This window comes from Molossus molossus, unplaced genomic scaffold, assembly GCF_014108415.1.
Source record: "Molossus molossus isolate mMolMol1 unplaced genomic scaffold, mMolMol1.p scaffold_m16_p_8, whole genome shotgun sequence".
NCBI classification, from domain to species: domain Eukaryota; kingdom Metazoa; phylum Chordata; class Mammalia; order Chiroptera; family Molossidae; genus Molossus; species Molossus molossus.
The window spans coordinates 46,938,191-46,953,813 of NW_023425402.1; the positions used below are offsets into that span (position 1 = coordinate 46,938,191).

Genomic DNA, 15,623 nt, shown 5'->3' on the forward strand with positions numbered 1-15,623 from the left:
GTGAGTTATTTTTCTAAGACAGTTCCAGAAACATCTTCCCCAGGTCAGCTAACAGCTTGCTGAGGACTGAAACTGTCTTGGTCAATGTTGTATTGCCTCATAATACCAGCACAAGGAGTACTTAGTAGAAACTTAGTCAATTGTTGAGTGACTCTTAACTATGGCATGGTCTATAACAAGAGGAGCATTTAACTAGCCAAGTTCTGCAAACCACACACGTAGAGAAAATCCTACTCTGGCCCATGGATATACCAGAAAGTCACAAAGGTTCGTGCATTTCAGCTAAATTCCAGACCTCCCTTTGAAATTGCAAAAATGACTCCTACCTGCAAGAGAAGCAAAGGTAAATTTTCAGGAGTGTACTCTCTTCTTAGGCAGCTCTCTAGCTCCCTCTGCATGACATTTGCTTGCATAGCAAGAGGCTTCGACTTGGCCACCTGAACCCAGGGCAACAGAGCCGCGAACAAAGGAAAGTAAGGAAACAAAACTATCAGTGTTTATGACAGAAAATGACTTTCAGTTTCCAAAAGTGTTTACACAACACATTTTGCTCTTATGCCTAAGTTTCTAAATAACAAATTTTAACATCAAAAATCTAGGAACCGCCCTGGCCAGTTTGGCTCAGCGGTTAGAGCGTCGGCCTGCGGTCCAGAGAGACCCGGGTTCGGTTCCCGCTAGGGGCACGTACCTCGGTTGCAGTTTGTCCCCGGCCCTGGTTGGTCTTACGGGTGGCAGCCACTCGATGTGTCCCTTCACATTGATGTTTCTCTCTCTCTCTCTCTTCCTCTCTCTCCCTCCCACTCTATCTGAACAAAAAATGGAAAAATGTCCTCAGGTGAGGATAAAAAATAAAAAAAAATCAAGGAACCATCACAAAAATCAGATGTCTCCAAAAAAGTAGCGGCCCGATCTGATTCAGCAGTGAGTTCTGTTCTCGGAACCACTGTCATTGACATCCACTCTTTGTTTGCAAAACTAAACTTTTCCTGAAAAGATTTTCCAACAATTTAGCAAAACCGGATGCATTGTATTGAAATAGGCACTCACCTACTCACCTGTAAGGTTCTCTGCAGGGCCTGCTCTCTCTCTCTTCTGTAGCAAGAAATGTCCTTTGGTGTTCGAACTGAGCTGCAGAAAGGTTTATACAACAGAAGCTGTAATTAGAGAAGCTGCAATAGATTAGGCTATAGGCAGGCCTTGATTAATCTGTAACTTTGAACAATTCTTTTCAATAAGTATATCGTATCATACTGGATTATTGGGGCCGTTTCAAGGCACCGGCTTCTGCGTTAGTCATAATCTCTCTTGTGTATACCTCGTGTTTGCTAAACCTTTCTCCAGGCCAGTTTTTCTCTCCTTCTTCCCCCACACAGTCTTTCCTTCTACCCCTGCTCTACCGCCCTGTTTCCAGCTCCAGGGTACAGAGAGAGGCATGATGGGGGGGTGGAGGGGGGAGTCTTCTTTCTCCCTCCGTGTTCCTTCCTGTAACTTAATCCCTAACAACTCCTGTGCTTATCAGACCTATATCTCACTCTGGTTGACGGATCAAACCAGTATCTTATAATTTAAACAAAATGTTCTTTTTAAAAAATATATGTTTTTATTGACTTTTTAGAGAGAGAGGAAAAGAGAGACAGAAGCAGCGATGTGAGAGAGAAACATCATCAATCGGCTGCCTCCTGCATGCCCCCCACTGGGGCTCGAGCCTGCAACCCGGGCAGGTGCCCTGACTGGGAGTCAGACTGGGTCCTCTCAGTCCATGGGACAATGCTCAACCCACTGAGCCACACTGGCCAGGCAAAATGTTCTTAACTTTAGATTCTTGCTCAAATATCTGGAAGTGAAAATGGCCCTTAAGTATCAAACATGAAATACTTTGGAAATTATTTTAACCAAATTTTCTTCTTCAGAAAAATTATTTATCCCTATGAAAAACGCAGCAGAAGCACCTACTTCAGCAGCCTTGGGGAACGCTGTCCAAGCCGGGTCACGAGGGGGCTGTTTGCACCGTGGGCTCTGGCACAAGCCGCACTGCACCGTGGGAGTGGGGAGTGGGCAGTGAGGCAGGGGCGGGGGGGCTCTCACTATTTCACCCCAAGGCTTGGTGGCCTTGGGAACATCAGGGGACAGCAACCCTGGCGCATTGTCACTTTCTTAGGATGGGACTTTGCACCACTGGCAAGGCGGCCACAACAGGTGGTTCCAGAACACGTGTGGGGAACCACCTGGAGGCCTGAGGGGTGGAGGCAGTGCAGTTTGGGTCGATGCTGTGCATGCGATGCTGTGCATGCGATCCATCCGTCCCCGCAGAAGCGTCTTAAGGAAGATGGACGGGAACTGTTAGTCTGCACCCGCCGGCAGTTCCCCCAGGGGAGGCAGTGGGCCTGGGAAAGAGCCCCAGGCTGATGGTCAGGAGGCCCCTCAGCCACGTGAGCCTCAGCAACCCACTGAGCTGTTGGTGTTGAATTTCCAGCTGAATGGAACATAATGCTTCCCTTATCTCCTCACCTCTTGGCTTTGATGAAAAAATAAGTCAAGCTGTAAAAGGCCTTGAAGTAAAAGCATTAGTAAGTCAAAGATCTAATTTCTGTGATTACTGGCTACCTGAATCCTCTGCAGCCTCATGGAGGTGGAGAAGCAGTAACCAACTAGGACAGGGACCAGCTACTAAACAGGCCAGGAGGGAAACAGAAGAAATCCACCCTTCCCTGCCCTCTTGTCCTCTATTCTTGGACACACTGAGAGATTGGGTGGGATCCTGGGTTTAGCTGCACCAACCCTTTTTTATCCAGATTATGTGTTTCCTCTTACTTTTAAAGTGTCTGTGAATGACCTAAAGGAGACTGGTGAACATAAGTGCTCTGTACACCAAACCACAAAGGGATTCATTCATTTGTTCATCAAGCATTGTTACAACATTCGTTCATTCGTTCATTCATTCAGCACGCATCTGTGAAGCACTTAACAACTACCATGGCCTGGGCGTTGAGGGCTAAAATGAGGAATAGAAACACACACACACACCCCAAAACAGAAGAAAGACGTCTAAGATATAATTATCCTCCAGTTTTCAATGAATTTTTCAGTCTAATGGGAAAGAGCATGCTAAGTGGTTATCAGGAGCGCACATTTTCCATTTTCTTTTTACTCCAGAACCTAGCAGGACAACTGGCAAACAAAAGGTACTTGATGGTATTTGCTGGATTAACAGTTAGATTCTTTTAGGTGCATCATTTGGAGAGAAATACAGCTGTTCATAGGTTCCCCACTGTTCAGGAAGCCTTTCCTAGCACAACGCACAGCAGGGAGCCACTTGCCTGACCCTCTGACATTTAAGTTGTAACAACATCAATACTTGATCTTTGCGTGGTGTTTTCTCATTTTCAAAATGCTTTAACACACATTATCTCAATGGATCTTTATAAGGTAGGCAAGGTACATATTTTAACGTCATTTTTTCAAATAAAGGAACCAAAATTGAGAGAAATGATGACTTCCATGGTTTTATTACCTTTCCACTTCATCACACAATCCTTGATCTGCTTCCCACACCAAGGGCTTTAACTACCAAAGTATAAAACATACTAAGTACCAGTTCTTCAGTATCATCTCTGGAATGAGATACTAATGCACCTACTTATTGGTTCTTCTCCTGATCTTCCCTCCCAAACCTTAATCATCCACGTTGTGGTTACTCAGCTATTCAGCCTAACAGAGTCCTTCTCATTGTTCCTCTTGATCTATTGTGGCAGCAACAGAAGCAAAAGGATATGAAGGTCCTGGGCCCCTGGGACTTGCCACTCAAGGGCTGATCTGGCTGCCTGGTTTCTCTAAAAGAATTAAACTAAAAGAATTAAATTGCTGTTATTGGCAGCACTTACCTATAGAATAGTTCATAATAGAACATCATTTTGCAGAATTCATTACTAAATACTTAGATTATTTCAATTTTGAACTTTCTCATTAAAATCAAGTTCGAATTCAATGAAAATATCATTGGAGAAAAGGAGACCTCTTTTCATAGAGTATGATTTGCATAATAGCTCCTGGGACTTTAAGACAATAGTATTTGTAAACCGTAGGAGCACTTTCCCACTTTCTTTGGTAGGACGCTGCCTCTCAGCGCCTTGACAATTCTAGTATATAGGAAAACCCTAAGGACAGCAGGCAAGTCTGAGCTTGAGACAATGCCAATTGTCCAGGTAAAGTGGGGGGCTAATGGAGATTGTGAGGTGATAGTGGGGGTTAAAGCCCTGAACACCATGACTTCCTGCTGCACTGTGAACCGGCCAGCTCGAGGGGCTGTTTCCAGTAGAGTCCCTGTTCTTCTGTCTCAGACTTCAGTTCGGTCAGTTGCACAGCCAGTTCTGTCTCCGGTGCTTGGATCCTTCCCGTGGAAGCGATCTTATAAATGGCATCCATGCTTTGCACCTGCTGTTCTTCTGTATCCCTGAAAAAGAAGAGCACAAGGCTTGCGGCTCCCTCCCTCCATGACCATTACCCAGTGTGTGGGACTTTCACAACCTCTAAGAAATCTCGAGGGAAATGTTTGCTTTTGAAATTTGAAGCAATAGCTGGACTGAACTGTTGTTTACAATTTAATTACTATTTAGTAAGCAGTGGTGAAAATGTAGGTTAGACTCTCCATTGACCATAGCTTTGTTGAGCCCAGTTTACCTGCAGAAACCTCTCTGCTCCAGCTTTCACTGTGGGGTTTTATTAAATGAAAATGCATGCCCTGGTCCAACCCCTGTAGTCTTCACAAAGGCAGTGGGGATTACACACTAAGTGCTACGCATGGCGGTTACTGCTGACTTCTAATATCACTTCCACAGGAACAGTACATAGGCGGACACGGGATCCCTCTACATGCCTAGAGCTTCTCTCCAGAAGCCTTTCTGAAGGGATGAACTTCGGACTAGGGAGAGAATACTGAGGGTGGAGAGCTATCTAACACAATCATGACCCAGGCGCTTTAGCGTTTGGGAGAAAATCATACTTAAATGCATTTGAATGTTTGTGAATGCTTACATTCGTCATACCGCTTTTGCCATTAAGTGAAATAGTTGAGAACCTCCCTCCCCACCCAGTTTCACAGCCTGTTAAATTCAACATAATCGTTCACTAAGTACTAGTGTCAACATTCTAATTAACAGCAGATGAACTGCATGACCCAGAATGAGACCCGGAATTGCAGGGGACTCAGTAGGCGGCGTGTTTTCCGTGCTACTGCTGCCCCCCACCCTGTCCTGGGCAAGCAGGGGTGAAGTCACGCTCAGGCCACGTTCAAGAGCTTTAAAATATTTAAACCTCCTTTTTCCCCTTTGACATTTCTAGGATTTTTGGTTTCCTTTCAGAGATATTTCATTTTCTCAAGTTAATCTGCTGCTATTTCAACAAATTGAGCTGTGGAGATGTTTTGGTAGAGGCTTCCTTCGGGAGCCTGTTCGTTCTTGCAATAAATATTACACATGGAAATGAGCGTCCACGTTCAGCACAGGTTGTGAACCTGCTGAGTAATAAATCTGTCGTGCTTGGCACACTGCTGGAGCTCAGGAAAGTGCACGGTTGTTGTTCTCAGCAAAAGTGAAATGTTGTTATGAAAAATATTTGCTACTTGGCAGTGTCCTTTCAAGTTGGGCAAACAGTTGAACAGCTGCCTTAACAGCTGCAATCCAACCGGCAGCCAAGAGCAGCAGCAACGTAGACTGGCTGACTCTTCTCCCAAAGGATGGACGTTCTACCTTCATTTCCTGATCAGTTTCAACACTTCACAGCTCAGAAATGAGAACATTGACTCCTGCACCATTTACTTTGCTACACAGTGAGCACAGTATTCACAAAATTAACATTCGGACAGGTCAGTCTTTGACAGCTGTGCATGAAATGGATCCAACCCAGAGAAATCCATGCCTGCTGGGCACTCTTGTCTCCCATTAAAGAGACAAACAATTGTTTATTTTGGAAAGGGAGGGTAGGGTAGGTTCCATTTATTGAGCACCTACTCTGTCAGGCATTTAAAGTCTTTGAAAAGAGATTCTCAAAAATTGCTTAATAGTATTTTTAATAAATAAGTACTTTTAATAAATATTGATTGCAAACAAACAAAACACCTTTTTATGTGTTTAAAAAGTGGTAAAATCTAAGCTCTAAAAGAAAGATAGTATGATTAGCTTGAGCAGCGGTTGAGAGTGTTCATTGGGTGGTGAAAATGGGTTTTGATGGGGTTAAAGCAGGAATATTTAGGAGAGAAATACTTACTGAGTAACTTTAGACTCAGCTAAAAAAATGTATAATGCATGTCAAAAACTTCAAAGTGACTACTAGAAGAATAGAAACGAACCTCGAACTTTCCAGATAGGTGGGATTAAGAGGTAGGAATTCATCTTTTAAATCCAACAGAAAGCCGGAAAAGAGAGAAAACACAAACAAAAAGAAGTATGGTAGAAATAAGTTCAAATATATAAGTAATTGTAATAAATGTAAATAGATTAGGCCCATCTATCAAAAACATAAATCAACACTGCTTCAAGCATTTTTAAAGCCCCTAAAATTTGGTAATGTGATGTGTACCAAAATAAAACAATGAACTCTAGCAAATGCCAGAATTTAAACTGATGAGCGAGCTGGGCCCACATCACCAATTTTCTTCCCGAAGATCTGCATGGACAGATACTCTATGACCTTCCTGGGTAAACATGTTTCATGCTTGGTCACCTTTGATCATCAAATGTTCTTTCTGTGTACAAATGAAATTTCTCCTACTGTACATCACATGCCGTTTTCTGGATCAGTAGGAGTAAGGATAAGCTGTTTTAACAAAAAGGCACAGTCATCAGAGGCTTAAAGAACAAAATGTTTAACTGTGTCTGAAGTAATGATGCTGATGTGAATGGTCCCAGGGAGCAGAGCAGCTCTGCTCGTCTTGGGCATTCAAAGAGCCGGGTTCCTTCCAAATCAACCCACCATCCCCTAGGCATTGTTCCGCCAAACACAGTGTTTTCTCCAGAGTGGCTATGGAACATGACCTTTGGTTGAGCGAGGGGACACATGACACAGATTTGATGGCCTGAATTCAATAACCTGATTGTACTTCTAGTTTACTGAGAGTTTTGGTTTATTTTCTTATTTTTTTTATTTTTATTTTATTAACTTATTTTTTGTTACAGATGTTTCTCCTTTTCCCCCCATTGACACCTTCCTCCCCCTCCCTCCCCACCCAGTCCCCAGCTTTGTTGTCCATGTCCGTCAGTTATGCATACATGCATATAAGTTCTGTGGTTTATCTCTCCCCCACCACCTCCTCTTCTGGGGATTGGCAGTCTGTACCCTACTTCCACGTCTCTGGTACTACCCTGTTCTTCAGACTACTATGTTCATTATATTCCATAAATAAGTGAAATCATATGATACTTGTCTTTCTCTGCTTGGCTTGTTTCGCTTAGGATAATACTTTCCAGGTCTTTTCATGTCGTCTCAAAGGATAAGAGATCTTTCTTTCTTACAGCTGCATAGTACTCCATTGTGTATATGTACCACAGCTTTGTTATCCATTCGTCTACTGATGGACACTTGGGCTGTTTCCAGATCTTAGCTATTGTAAATAGTGCTGCTATGAACCTGGGGGTACATATATTCTTTCTGATTGGTGTTTCAGGCTTCTTAGGGTATATTCCTAGATGTGAGGTCACTGGGTCAAATGGAAGTTCAATTTTTAATTTTTTGAGATAACACCATATTGTTTTCCATAGTGGGTGCACCAGTCTACATTCCCACCAGCAATGTACTAGAGTCCTCTTTTCTCCACATCATTGCCAACACTTGTTTGATGATTTGTTGATGGCGGCCATTCTGACAGGTGTGAGGTGATACCTCATTGTTTGGTTAGTTTTCTTGAATGGTATTAAATTGTGTCAAATCCTTTTATTTTTTAATTTTATTTTTGTTACAGATGTTTCTTCTTTTCTACCCCATTGACACCCTCCTCCCCAACGCCTCCACCCCGTCCTGGCTTTGTTGTCCATGTCCATTGGTCATGCATACATGCATATAAGTTCTGTGGTTTATCTCTTCCCACCTCACACCACCCCCTCTTCTGAAGGTTGTCAGTCTGTACCCTACTTCCATATTTCTGGATCTACCCTATTCCTCAGATTGTTATATTCATTATATTCCATATATAACTGAGATCATGTGGTATTTGTCTTTTTCTGCTTGGCTTATTTCACTTAGGATAATACTTTCCAGGTCCCTCCATGTCATCTCAAAGGATAAGAGATCTTTCTTTCTTACAGCTGCATGGTACTCCATTGTGTATATGTACCACTGCTTTTTTATCCATTTGTCTACTGATGGACACTTGGGCTGTTTCCAGATCTTAGCTATTGTAAATAGTGCTGCTATGAATATGGGGGTACATATATGCTTTCTGATTGGTGTTTCAGGCTTCTTAGGGTATATTTCTAGAAGCGGGATCACTGGGTCAAATGGAAGTTCAATTTTTAATTTTTTTGAGGTAACACCATTTTGTTTTCCATAGTGGCTGCACCAGTCTACATTCCCACCAGCAATGTACTAGAGTCCTCTTTTCTCCACATCATTGCCAACACTTGTTTGATGATTTGTTGATGGCGGCCATTCTGACAGGTGTGAGGTGATACCTCATTGTTGTTTTAATTTGCATCTCTCTGATGATTAGTGATGTTGAGCATTTCTTCATATATCTCTTAGCCATTTGTATGTCCTGTTTGGAGAGGTATCTATTCAGCTCCTCTGCCCATTTTTCAATTGGGTTCTTTGTCTTCCTTTTGTTGAGTTGTATGAGTACTCCATATATTTTGGAAATTAACCCCTTATCTTATCTATCATTGGCAATGATGTTCTCCCATCCAGTGGGTTGCCTTTCCATTTTGATGGTTGTTTCTTTGACTGTGCAGAAGCTTTTTAGTTTGATGTAGTCCTATGTGTTCATTTTCTCCTATGTTTCTGTTGCCTTAGGTGATGTATCAGTGAAAATTCTGGTGCGTATGATGTCCAAAATTTTGTTGCCTACATTTTCTTCTAGAATTTTTATGGATTCATGGGTCACATTTAAGTCTTTTATCCATTTTGAGTTTATTTTTATGTATGGTGTAAGTTGATGGTCTAGTTTCTTTTTTTTTTTGCCTGTAGCTGTCCAGTTTTTCCAACACCATTTATTAAAGAGGCTGTCCTTACTCCACTGTATGCTCTTGCCACTTTTGTCAAATATTAATTGAGCATAATGCCTTGGATCCATTTCTGGGTTCTCTGTTCTGTTCCACTGGTCTATATGCCTGTTCTTGTGCCAGTACCAGGCTGTTTTGATTACAGTCACTTTGTAGTATAACCTGATATCTGGTATTGTGATCCCACCTACTTTGTCCTTCTTTTTCAAGATTGCTGTGGCTATTCGGGGTCTTTTTTGGTTCCATATGAACTTTTGAAGTATTTGTTCTAGTTCTGGAAAGTATGTCATTGGTATTTTGATGGGGATTGCATTGAATCTATAGATTGCTTTGGGTAGTATGGACATTTTAATGATGTTAATTCTTCCAATCCATGAACAAGATATGTGCTTCCACTTTTTTTATATCTTCCTCTATTTCTTTTCTCAATGTCCTGTAGTTTTCTGCAAATAGGTCCTTTACTTCTTTGGTTAAGTTTATCCTAGGTATCTTAATTTTTTTGCCACGATGGTAAATGGGATCGTTTTTTCGGTTTCTCTTTCTGTGAGTTCATCATTGGTGTATAAGAATGCCGTTGATTTCTTGACATTAATTTTGTATCCTGCTACTTGGCCAAATTCATTTATTAACTCTAGTAGATTTTTGATGGAGTCCTTAGGGTTTTCTATGTATGGTATCATGCCATCTGCGAATAATGACAGTTCCACTTCCTCCTTTCCAATTTGGATCCCTTTTATTTTTTCTTCATGTCTGATTGCTGTGGCTAAGACTTCCAGTAAAATGTTAAATACGAGTGGCAAAAGTGCACATTCCTTTCTTGTTGCTGTTCTTAAGGGAAATGTTTTTAGTTTCTGCCCATTGAGTATGATGTTGGCTGTAGGTCTTTCATATATGGCCTTTATTATGTCGAGATATGATCCCTCTATTCCCACATGTAAATTCTGTAGTTTTGGGGTGTAATTCTCATGCTGAGCGTTTTTATCAGAAATGGATGCTGGATTTTGTCAAATGCTTTTTCAGTGTCTATTGATATGATCATGTGGTTTTTATTCTTCATTTTGTTTACGTGGTGTATCATGTTTATTGATTTGCGAATATTGTACCAGCCTTGTATCCCTGGGATGAATCCCACTTGGTCATGGTGAATAATTTTTTTGATGTATTTCTGGATCCGATTTGCTAATATTTTGTTCAGGATTTTGGCGTCTATGTTCATCAGGGATATTGGCCTGTAGTTTTCTTTCTTTGCAGTGTTTTTTTTCTGGTTTTGGAATTAGAATTATGCTGGCTTCATAAAACGAGTTTGGAAGTCTTCCTTCTTTTTGAATTTTTTGAAATAATTTGAGTCGAATGGGTGTTAGTTCTTTTTTGAATGTTCGGTAAAACTCCCCCGTGAAGCCATCTGAACCTGGGCTTTTGTTTGCTGGGAGAGTCTTGATTACCTCTTCAATTTCCTTAGTTGTTGTTGGTCTGTTCAAGTTTTCTATCTCTTCCCAGTCCAGTTTTGGGAGACTGTGTGTTTCTAGAAATTTGACCATTTTGCTTAGATTGTCAAATTTGTTGCCATATAATTGTTCATAGTAGCTGTTAACAATCTTTTGTATTTCTGTGGTGTCAATTGTTACTTCTCCTCTTTCATTTCTGATTTCATATATTTGAGTTCTCGCTCTTTGTTTCTTGGTGAGTCTAGCTAGGGGTCCATCAATCTTGTTTATCTTTTCGAAAAACCAGCTCTTTGTTTCATTGATTCTTTCAATTGGTTTTTTGGTCTCCATGTCATTTATTTCTGCTCTGATCTTTACTATTTCCTTCCTTCTACTTGCTCTGGGGTTTTCTTTTTGTTTGCTTTCTAGTTCTTTAAGTTGTGAGGTTAAACAGTCAATTAGAAATTTTTCTTGTTTCTTGAGGTAGGCCTGTAGTACTATGAACTTCTCTCTCAGAACTGCTTTTGCTGAATCCCATAGATTTTGTGTTGTTGTGTGTTCATTTTCATTGGTTTCCAGGAAGTTTTTAATTTCTTCCTTGATCTTCTCGGTAATTCATTCATTGTTTAATGACATGCTATTTAGCTTCCATGTGTTCAAATGTCTTTGCATGTTCTTATTGCAATTGATTTCTAGTTTTGTGCCATTGTGATCTGAGAAGATGCTTGATATGATTTCAATCTTCTTGAACTTGTACAGATTTAGTTTGTGTCCTATCATATGGTCTATCTTTGAGAATGTCCCATGTGCACTTGAGAAGAATGTAAATTCTGTAGTTTTGGGGTGTAATTCTCTGTAGATATCTATTACATCCATTTGATCTAGTGCTTCATTTAGAGTCTCTGTTTCCTTACTAATTTTTTGTCTAGAGGATCTATCCAGTGCTGTCAACGGGTTGTTGAAGTCCCCTGCTATGATTGTATTGATGTCCATTTCTCCTTTGAAGTCCTCCAGAAGATGTTTAATATATTTTGGTGCTCCTATATTGGGTGCATATATGTTTATCAAGATTATATCTTCCTGTTGAATAGATCCTTTCAATATTATGTAGTGGCCTTCTTTGTCTCTAGTTATGGTCTTCATTTCGAAATCTATTTTATCAAATATGAGTATTGCTACCCCAGCTTTTGTTTGTTTGTTTGTTTTCTGTTTGCTTGGAAAATTTTTTCCATCCCTTCACTTTCAACCTATGTGAGTCTTTTGTTGTGAGGTGGGTCTCTTGTAAACAATATATAGATGAGTCAGTCATGCTTTCTTATCCAATCAGCTACTCTGTGTTTTTATATCGGAGCATTCAGTTCATTTACATTTAAGGTAATTATTGATATGTACTTATTTATTGCCATTTTTGTTTAGTTTGGTTATATTTTTCTTCCTGTTTCTTCTACTAATTACAGCAGTCCTTTTAACATTTCTTGTAGTGCTGGTTTGGTGCTAATGTATTCCCTTAGCCTTTTTTTTTTTTTTGTCTGGGAAGCTCTTTATTTGACCTTCTATTTTGAATGATAGCCTTGCTGGGTAGAGTAGTCTTGGATTCAGATCCTTGTTTTTCATGACCTTGATTACTTCATGCCATTCCTTTCTGGCCTGTATCAAATCAATTTTTTGCATCTATTGAGATGTGACTTTCCTCATTTATTTGTTAATGTGGTTAATTTAACGAATTTTTTTTTACTGTTAATCCAAAAATGCTTTCTTGGAATAAACCCCACTTGGTCATGATTTATCTTTTTCAAAAGACAAGTGGACTCAATTTGCTACTATATTGTTTAGAATTTTTGCATTTATGTTCATGAGAGAAATTGGCCTGTATTTTCTCATAATGCTCTTGTCAGGTTTTAGTATCAAGATTATGTGCCCTCTTTAAAAATCAGTGAAATACTCCCTTCTCTGTTTTCTGAAGAAGTTTAAGATGGGTATTATTTCTTCCTTAAATATTTTAATTAATTCACCTGTGAAACATCTCAGCCTGAAATTTAGTTTATGAGAGGGTTTTAATGATATACTCAATACCTTAACAGATTGTGATAATTCGCATTTTCTATTTCTTTTTTGTGTTCATTTAATTAAAATTGTTTAAAAGAACATTTCATCTAAGTAGACATTATTTTGATATAAGGTCTTATTCACAATATTCTTTACTATTTTAACAACTTGGTGGAGATACAGTTAATTCACTAACAGTGTACAATTCAATGATTTTTAGTGTATTCATGGAATGGTACAACCATTGCCACAATCCACTTTAGGACATTATCATCACCCCCCAAAGAAAACCCATATCCATTAGCAGTCACTCCCCATCTTTCTCTAAGCCACCCACCCTCAGCAATAGGCAACCACTAATCTATTTTCTATCTGTATAGATTTTTCCATTCTAAAAATTTTATATAAATAGAATCATACTATATATGGTGTTTTGTGATTGCCTTCAATTTTCATGTTTTCAAGGTTCATTCATGTTTTAACATGTATCAGTATACCATTGCTTTTTATGGCTAAATTATATTTCATTGTATGGCTAGCTATACAAAATTTTGTTTATTGGATCATCATTTAATGAGAATTGGGGTTGTTTCCACTTTTTGGCTATTATGAATAATGCTGTTATGAACAGTTATATAAAATTCTTTCCCAGACTGTTTTCCAAAGCAGTTGTGCCATTTCACATTCCCACCAGCAATGTATGAGGGTTTCGGTTTCTCCACATCCTTGTCAGCACTTATGTGTTCTTCTTTATTTTAGCCATCCTAGTGGATATGAAGTGGTATCTCGTATTGGTTTTGATTTAAATTTTCCTAATAGCTAATGACACTGAACATTTTTTTGATGTGCTTATTCAGTCATTTGTATATCTTCATTGGAGAAATGTTCATTCAGACTCTTTGCCCATTTTAAAATTGTTTTTTTTTTAATTGATGAATTGTAAGAGTTTTAAAAATATTTTCTAGATACATGTCCTTTATGAGACATGATTTGCAAATATTTTCTCCTGTTCTGTGGGTCTTTTCACTTTCTTGATGTTGTCCTTTGAAGCCTTTTATCTTTTATGTCTATGGGATGTGTACTGATGTCTCCTTTTACATTCTTGATATTGATAATTTGTGTACTTGCTATTTTATTTTGATCAGTTTTATTAGGGATTTAACAATTTTATTAATCTTTTCAAATGATCCACATTTAGTTTTATTGTATTTACTCTAATTTGTCTGCCTTCTCTTCATTGACTTCTGCTCACTTATTCACTTATTATACCAATTAATTCAAATATACCAATTGTATTGAATCAATATTCACTTATTATTTATCATTTATTTATTATTTACATATTTATTATTAGTTACTAGTCATTTATATTATTATTCCTTTTAGTATTTTTTATTTAATTTGCTCTTTTTTGTCAGCTACTAAGAAGGAAGTTTGGATCAACAATTTTTTTTTGACTCATCTTTATTGTTGAATGTATTACAGATGTTTCTCCCTTTTTTCCCCATTGACCTCCCCCTCCCGCACTCTCCTGCCTTCCCCACACTATTGTAGGTGTCCATTGGTTGTGCATATATACGTAAAATTTTTTTGGTTTATCTCATCCCACCCTCCTTTCCCTTTGAGGTTCATCAGTCTAACAACCAATTTGTACTTCTTAATTCCTTTATCTTTTTCACCCATCCCCCCAGTCTCTACCCATCTGGCAAGCAACAAAAAGTTCTCTGTATCTATAAGTCTGTTTCTGTTCTGCTTGCTCATTTTGTTTGTGGATTCAATTGTTGATAGATATGTATTAATTGCTATTTTATTGTTCATAGTTTTGTTCTTCTCCTTCAAGAAGACCCTTCAACATTTCATATAATACTGGTTTGGTGGTGATGAATTCCTTTAACTTTTTCTTGTCTGGGAAACTCTTGATATGGCCATCGATTCTAAATGGTAGCTTTGAGGGATAGAGTAATCTTGGTTGTAGGTCACTGCTTTTCATCACCTTAAATATCTCTTGCCACTCCTTTCTAGCCTGCAATGTTTCTTTTGAGAAATCAGCTGACAGTCTTATGGGAGCTCCTTTGTAGGTAACGGACTGCTTTTCTCTCTCTGCTTTTAAGATTCTCTCTTTGTATTTACCTTTGGCATTTTGATGATGATGTGTCTTGGTGTGGACCTCTTTGGGTTCAACTTGTTTGGGACTCTCTGTGCTTCCGGGACTTGTATGTCTGTTTCCTTCACTAAGTTAGGGAAGTTTTCTGTCATTATTGTTTCAAGTAGTTTTTCAATTTCTTGCTCTCTCTCTTCTCCTTCAGGCATCCCTATGATACAAATGTTGGCATGCTTGAAGTTGTCCCAGAGGCTCCTTACACTATCCTCATTTTTTTTTATTCTTTTTTTTTTTTTCTTTTTGCTGTTTTAGTTGGGTGTTTTCTGCTTCCTTATATTCCAAATCAATGGTTTGCTTCTTGGCTTTATTTACTCTACTATTGATTCCCTGTAAATTATTCATTTCAGTTAGTGCATCCCTAATTTCCAACTGGCCTTTTTTTATGTTGTTGATGTTCTCACTAAGTTCCTCAAAGGTCTCCTTAAGTTCCTTGAAGGTCTCACTAAGTCCCTTGGATGTCTCACCAAGTTCCCTGAACAACCTTATATAACCTGTGTTCTGAACTCTGCATCTGTTAGATTGCTTGTCTCCATTTTGTTTAGTTCTTTGCCTGGAGTTTTGTTTTTTTCTTTAATTTGAAATATGTTTCTTTGTCTCCTTATTTTGGCTGCTTCCCTGTGATTGTTTCCATGTATTAGGCAGAGATGCTATGCCTCCTAGGCTTCATAGGGTGGCCTACTGTTGTAGGTGTCCTATAGGATCCAGTGGCACAGTCTCCCTAATCACCCCAGCTGGGCCTTCACAGTGCACCCCTAGCATGGACTGTACACCCTTCTCTTGTAATTG

General features: G+C 39.2%; 1 pseudogene; it reads right to left on the reverse strand.

Moving 5' to 3' along the window:
• LOC118620720 overlaps nucleotides 1-5,040 on the reverse strand; it is a 101,012-nt pseudogene extending 95,972 nt beyond the window's left edge.
• Between the last annotated feature and the right edge of the window lie 10,583 nt (nucleotides 5,041-15,623).